We start from the raw sequence: 7,016 nt of genomic DNA, 5'->3' as shown, positions 1-7,016 counted from the left end.
GACTCAAACAAACATTTTAGGATCCATAAATATAATCGTCTCAAAAATTGTGTCAATGTGAACAAATCGAATAATTAATAACACGCAAATGCAAAGAATAAGTGAATTTCAACTACACTTTTGTTATTGACCCTCTCATAATCATTCACAAACCATTCATCCAAAAACCCAAATGATTTTATGCATAGCGTCCATAGGCAAAGTAAGAAAATAAAATAAATGTACAATCAAACTCCATAGGCTCACTTATCAAATCAGTCTCCACTAATGTAGAATCCAATCACTACCTCGGATCATTAGGTCTTTATCGTGGTTGTAATGTTAGGCTAGGGTAATGGCTTATGAAAGAACGGAAATGAATTTTTAACAAAATGTAAGAGATTTAATGTTTTACAGTAAATGACCATGAACAATCTCCTTCTTGCTTCCCTTCTCATTCACCGTCTACCCTTTCACATTGATTGAACTCTTCCTTGCAACAATAGCACAAACCCTTATGTATTGTACCTTATTTCAAGTTCTTCTCCCATGCTACTTATTCCTATTTTTCTGCAAATTTTTCTTTTTTTTTTTTCAAAATATTTTTTCTTTCTTTTGCATTTTTTTTTTTTTTTTTGGAAGATAGTAACTCACCAAAAAAAAAAAAATTTACCTACCCCACCTTGCTTCTACTATCATTTTTTTTCTTTTCACAACCCCCAACCTATCTTATTGCATATACTCAGGTTGTGGTCCAAAAGATATATTTATTTTCTTCAACCACACTTCTTTTCATGAGTTTCTCTTCTAAGGTCACCCTAAATTAAGTATCTCACAATAAGATGGGTCGGAAAGTGTTTTAGGCTTCATCATCAAGGTGAGATATAGTGGGTTTAAAACAAAAAAAAAAAAATAATGTTTACCGAGTGTATATATAGGCTCAAAGGGTTAACTAGGGATAAAATAATATAGGTTGGCTTGAAAGGCTCAATCGTTCCAAAGAAATTTGCCTAAATCATATCCTAAGCAATGCAGATTCTAGGATTTCACCTCAAGTGGTTATCAAATGAGCTCTAGAGTTTATGCACAATTTTCACAAAAAAAAAAATTATTGCCCATAAAAACACACATAAAACGTCTCTAAGTTTCCGAATTATTCAACCAATCAAACCCATTCCCAAGAGAGTCATAACTAAATGCAATTGTCATCTAGTATTATCTTTACACTACGTGAAAGTTAATAAAATCTCAATGTCACAAATTCACAATCAAGGTCTTATCATTGACTTATGTATGAGTTCCAAAACAAAACAAAATACATTTAACTCTTTGACCCTACAACACACCTAAAACAATTCCACCCAAAAGCTTTTAAAGAGATAATTCAAAGCAAAAGATATTCAAAGATGTCCATCGAATGAAACTAAATTTGGCCATAAAAAAAAATATTCCTTATCCCCAACGTTAAAGATGAACATTGTCCTCAATGTGCAAAGAGAACAACTACAATACCCTTCGAGTTCAAGATGAATGTGGAGATAATCGTGTGAAGGTATACATAGTATTTGCTGTGTCCACTAGTCATTGGAAATCTAGTAAAAAAAAAAAAAAAAAAAAACTATGCGCCTTTCTTGGTCAATTTAGTGTGTATAATATAAATTATGGGTAAAACAGAAACAACTAACATATCAAACCAAACCAAAGTTATCACAACTTATACATTAAACGAAAATCTAAAATCAATTCAAAACAAAAGTCAAAATTAAAGTATAGTGCTTGGGTTGCCTCCCAAGAAGTACTTTATTAGAGTCGTAAGCTCGACTTTTCAAATCCTTCAATCTGTATCATCTAGGAAAGTCCAAGCCCTTTTATCCTTCAATCCACCATACACATAAGGCTTTAATCATTGTTCATCTACCCTCTCAAATTCAGCATCCATAATCCTAGAGTTGACTAGACAATTTTCTAGGGGTGAGCTAGGGTAGTTTTCTTCTAAGGTTTCGGCTACTTTGTCATCAAGAATGCTAATCTCAAAGCAAGTATCTAACTCGGATGGACATTTCATCGTGTTAAAAATATTGAACTCCACCTGTTCGTCTTCCACCCTTAAGATTAGTTTACCTTGGTGTACATCTATTAAAGTCCTACTTGTAGCTAGAAAAGGCCCTCCTAATATTTAAGGTATGTTATGATATTCTTCCATATCAAGAACTACAAAATCTACTGGAAAGATAAATTTGTCTACCTTTATTAGGACATCCTCCACTACTCCCCTAGGATATGTTATGGATCTATCTGCCAATTGAAGATGAATCGTGGTTGGCTTCCCCTCTCCTAAACCAAGCTTCCTGAAAATGGAAAATGGCATCAAGTTAATGCTAGCTCATAAAGCACATAAAGCTTTATCAAAATAAAAACTACCAAAACTCCCTAGATCTCTTGATTTCTGTGGTAGTTTCTTTTGAAGCAACGCGCTACATTCCTCGGTGAACATCATCGTCTCATGTTCTTTAAGCCTTCTCTTCTTGGTGAGAATCTCATTTACAAACTTTGCGTACTTCGACATTTGCTCCAACGTGTCTACAAAAGCAATGTTAATGTCTAAAGTTCTAAACATGTCCATGAACTTACCAAATTGCTTGTCTAATCTCTATTTCTACACTCTGTGAGGATACGGGAGAGTCGTGTCATCCTTCATCGCAGTATGGGCATTTTTGTCAATTTCTGCCCCTATGTTGCAACACTGTGTCGCAGCACACTTGGTTCTACCATCTTTTTCATCTTCAAGTTTTTCCCTTGTTTCTCCTTCTTTGCTTGCTTCCTTCAACTCCCTACCACTTCTTAGCATGATAGCATTGACTCTCTCCTTCAGATTTTTCTCAATATCACTCGACAATGTTCCTTGAACTCTTCCTGCTAAAATATTATGGATTTTCCCCATTTGAGTTTCAAGATTTCTTATGGAAGCAGATTAGTTTTGCAATAAAGCTTCATACTTTTGGAGTTGAGCTTCATTCTTGTCAAACCTTTTTCCTGACTCCTCCATGAACTTAGTGAGCACACTCTCCATATTAGATCTCTTCTCTTGAGGTTGAAAACCCAGTGGTGGCTTGTGCTCATTATTGTTACTCCATGAAAACTTTGGATGATTGCGCCATGCTAGAGTGTATGTACTAGAATACAGATTCCCTTGCCCTTGTTGAAAGTTATTGACATGGTTAGCTTGTTCCGGTTGAGCAAATGGATTTCCTTCTTAATAATCCTTCAATAAATGATTTCCTGCACAAAGTTTACAAGTTAGGGAAGATGATTCAATAGCATTTACCTTTAGGGCAACTCCCAATTGCTTTTGGATAGCTGAAAGTTGAGTAGCCAACATGGTGTAGCCATCGACTTCATGCACTCCCGCTACTCTCTTGGGAACATTCCTTTCCAAAGGTCTCATGTAATTGTTGCTAGCCATCACCTCAATCAATTTATAAGCTTCCTCCAGTGTTTTATTATTCAAAGCTCCCCTACTTGCAGCATCAATCATTACTTGCATATTTGGCAGCAACCCATTGTAAAACGTCTGCACTTGCGACCATATTGGCAGCCCATGGTGAGGACACCTCCATAAGAGATCCTTATATCTCTCCCAAGCTTCGTAGAGTGACTCCATATCTTGCTGGAAAAAAGTAGTGATGTCACTCCTCATCTTAGCAGACTTGACAAGTGGGAAATATTTCGTAAGAAATGCTTGAGCTAACTCGTTCCATGTAGTAATACTTCCTGATGGCAGAGAAATCAACCAAGCCTTAGGTTTATCCCGAAGAGAGAATGGGAAAAGTCTAAGCCTAATTGCATCATCAAATTCTCCATTGTGTCTGAATTTGTTGCATAGCTCCAGAAAGTTTGTGATATGCAAGTTAGGATCGTCATTAGGTAACCCTGCAAATTGAACCGAATGTTGTATCAATTGAATAATTCTTGGCTTTATTTCAAAAGTATTAGCTTGAACTGGTGGTCTCCTGATGCTAGAATAGCACCCTTCAACAGTAGGACTAGAGTAGTCCTTCAATGCTCTTTGAACAACTTCAACTCCTGTATCAGCCATTAAACTAACTCCTCTATATAGTCTAACACTAAAAATATAGAACTAAAAATTAAAGCACTATAAACAAAAATAATTAAAAAAAATATAATACAAACCAAATTAGCAACTAAACAGCTTGTATTGATATTGATAATATGAAAGCAATTCCTTGGCAATGGCGCCAAAAACTTGTTGTGGATTTTCGTAAGTGTACAAAATCGTGCAATTAATAAAGTGTATAAATACGAATATCAAACCCAAGGGAATTACTATTATCAATCACCAATTAAACTATCCTATTACTATTTGATCAATCCAAATTGTATCATGGAAAACTTAAATTAAATAAAATTAGCAATTGAAATTAAAAAGAGAACTGATTAAAATAAATCTGTTGGTTTAAAGAAAGATGACTAAACCTAGGGTATAGATTGTTAGGAAACGACCCGGTTGCGCAGCGGCAAACAAAAAAAAATTACAACCATGGATCGTTCCTTAGAACCCAAAAATCAGGGCATAGAAAATTACAGTTTATATTTTATAAGAATCTGCAGAAAAATATAAATCCAAAGGTTTAGATTCATACCCACGTTTGGAGGCTCCACCAATGTTGTCTCTGAACGTGTTTGCTACCGATCCAAGTATAGGATCGAACCAAGAAGTCAACACGAAGACAACCACCAAGAACCAATGAGGGATTTGCTAGATTCTCCTTGGCCTTAAGAAATCAAGAAGAAAATGAGTATTTGATTTTTCAATCAAAAGTGAAAGTGGCGTGGGAGTGAGAGAAAAAGGGGCTACTGTGTTTTCTTTTGTTTTTCAAAAGGGGCAAAATGAATTGATTGATAAAACAACAAACACTATTCCATTTATAGGCAAACCAAGTTGCCCTATTCCCACATGGAATAGGCTTGGGCTCCAACTCAAACACCCCATGTTGCCAAACACTCCCAAATTAGATATTTTATTTATTTCATCATTATTTCAATTAAAAATCAATTAATATATATTTAATATATATATTAACATTTAACAATAATGATAATTTATTTAAATATATGCGAACATATATTTAAACGGAATTTCACTTACTTAATTTTTTCTAACAAATTAAATAAAGGCTACGACCTCAGCAAATTTAATTGCACTGTGAAATTACCAAAATACCCTTTTGCCCAAAAAGACGAAAACGCCCTTCTTTCTTCCTGAGTCTTAAATTATCCTCTATGTGTGTGACCCATAGGCTCCTCATCATACCGGTAGTGTATAGTATCGCGATTAACACCAATTAATCGTCTCACTAATACACAGACCAAGATTGGCCCCTAGCAAGGCATCATGGCCACCCGATAGATTCGGATTCAGCAAAGTAGCTACCTGTCAACGATATGGTTACCGTACAATACGATCCTTTCATCATACGTTATCTCGACGAGACGAAGGCATAGAAATAGTGTCAACCTTCGGTTACTCTCGATATTATATATTCAGTTTCTGGACCAATGACCCGTATTATAATCTGGATAGAGCAACAACTCAATCCCACTGTGGCCACAGTTTTAGTGTCATTGCCATATACTGAATTGCGCCGTGAGATAACTTCTCCCGTACCCGGGAGTGATGAATCCTTTGTCAATCCACCATAGTCTTGATACACTCCTTGATATAGCCAATCACCACCGTACTGACAGCTCTGAATAGAACTGCGTTAGGCTAGTGTCAAACTGTACCAATCGGTGCACAAGGCACTCCGGTGATCTCAAGTCTAAGGATCACATGCACCACCATTCGTTAGAGGATTTGTTCCATAGACACTGGGGTTACCATCCATATGGAATCCTCTGGTGGGTCAGTCCAGTGAACTTGCTGCGGTATATCCGCCTACAACAAGCACCCATGTGTTGCACCAGGTTGTCACCAAACAACCTTGACAAGTGAGATCAGTCACTGCCTTTCGACAGGGTCGTTCAACACTATGATAGCCTTACCGTATTATCTGTGCCCTTACTTCAGAATAATACTGGGGCTACGGACGTTTCTAGAATGGCCACCACATGTGCTCATAGGGTTCTCACTATCAAGATTTGAAACACTTGATACCCTCGTCACGGTTCTACCATTCTAAGGACATATATCAATACATATTGCAATAATAATGATTTACGCGATATAGAATAAAATGCCTTTTATTATTGATTAATGAACATTATTACAAAGAGTCAATTCTACAATAATTGATTGGCTCTAAGGCATCTACTCTAACATAGATTTCACACCAACTCGTATTCACATGGACTGATCACTTATGCTAATTTTATTAAGCTCTTCCTACAGGTCAAACTCCCTAAATTTCTAATAACTTTCTCTCAAACAGTTATCAAATTAACTCCTAATTACTAACCCGAATTATCTCTAATCAGATTTTAGCAATTGGAGATCATTACGCTCTATAGAGTTTTCCAAAACCTCACAAGTCGTGGTAACCTATCTCTAGCATTCGCTCAAACTATGATTTTACTACCGTAGACCAACCAAGTATCATCTCTTGATCTCAACCTAGTCCATTAGTTCATTCAATTCTTAGGCCCTTACGAATCAAAAGCATTAGGCATAATAGTAGAACTTAGGAAAAATTCTTAATAAAAATTAACATGCATAAATCAACACATAATCAAGAGATTGGGCTACATCTTAGCCCTAGAGAATAAATTAAGTTCATAATAAACATGAAAGAAACAATCATCTTTATTGAAATAAGAAACATGAGTTCAAGAAAGAAATAAGAAGGCTTCTTTATATTGCCAATCAAAAGCTTCAGAAATTTTGTCACTTTGATCTTCTCTTGCGTTAGCCTCCTCTTATTCTCCCCCATCAAAATAATGCTAAAAGACTTCTATTTATATCCCACAAGGGTTAGAGTTTTATTTTCCTTAATTCTATTTGGTTTAGGACTCTTAACCCT

At 35.8% G+C, this 7,016-nt stretch overlaps 1 non-coding gene across 1 annotated transcript; it reads left to right on the top strand.

The window, feature by feature from the left end:
* Positions 1 to 3,572: 3,572 nt before the first annotated feature.
* LOC116142723 lies at positions 3,573 to 3,679 on the top strand. The gene has a single exon (XR_004130035.1). It is a non-coding gene; the product is annotated as a small nucleolar RNA R71 (small nucleolar RNA).
* Positions 3,680 to 7,016: the final 3,337 nt, after the last annotated feature.

Source organism: Pistacia vera, unplaced genomic scaffold, assembly GCF_008641045.1.
Source record: "Pistacia vera cultivar Batoury unplaced genomic scaffold, PisVer_v2 Contig417, whole genome shotgun sequence".
NCBI lineage: Eukaryota > Viridiplantae > Streptophyta > Magnoliopsida > Sapindales > Anacardiaceae > Pistacia > Pistacia vera.
Note: the sequence above shows the minus strand (reverse complement) of the source record. Positions and strands in the feature narration are given on the sequence as shown.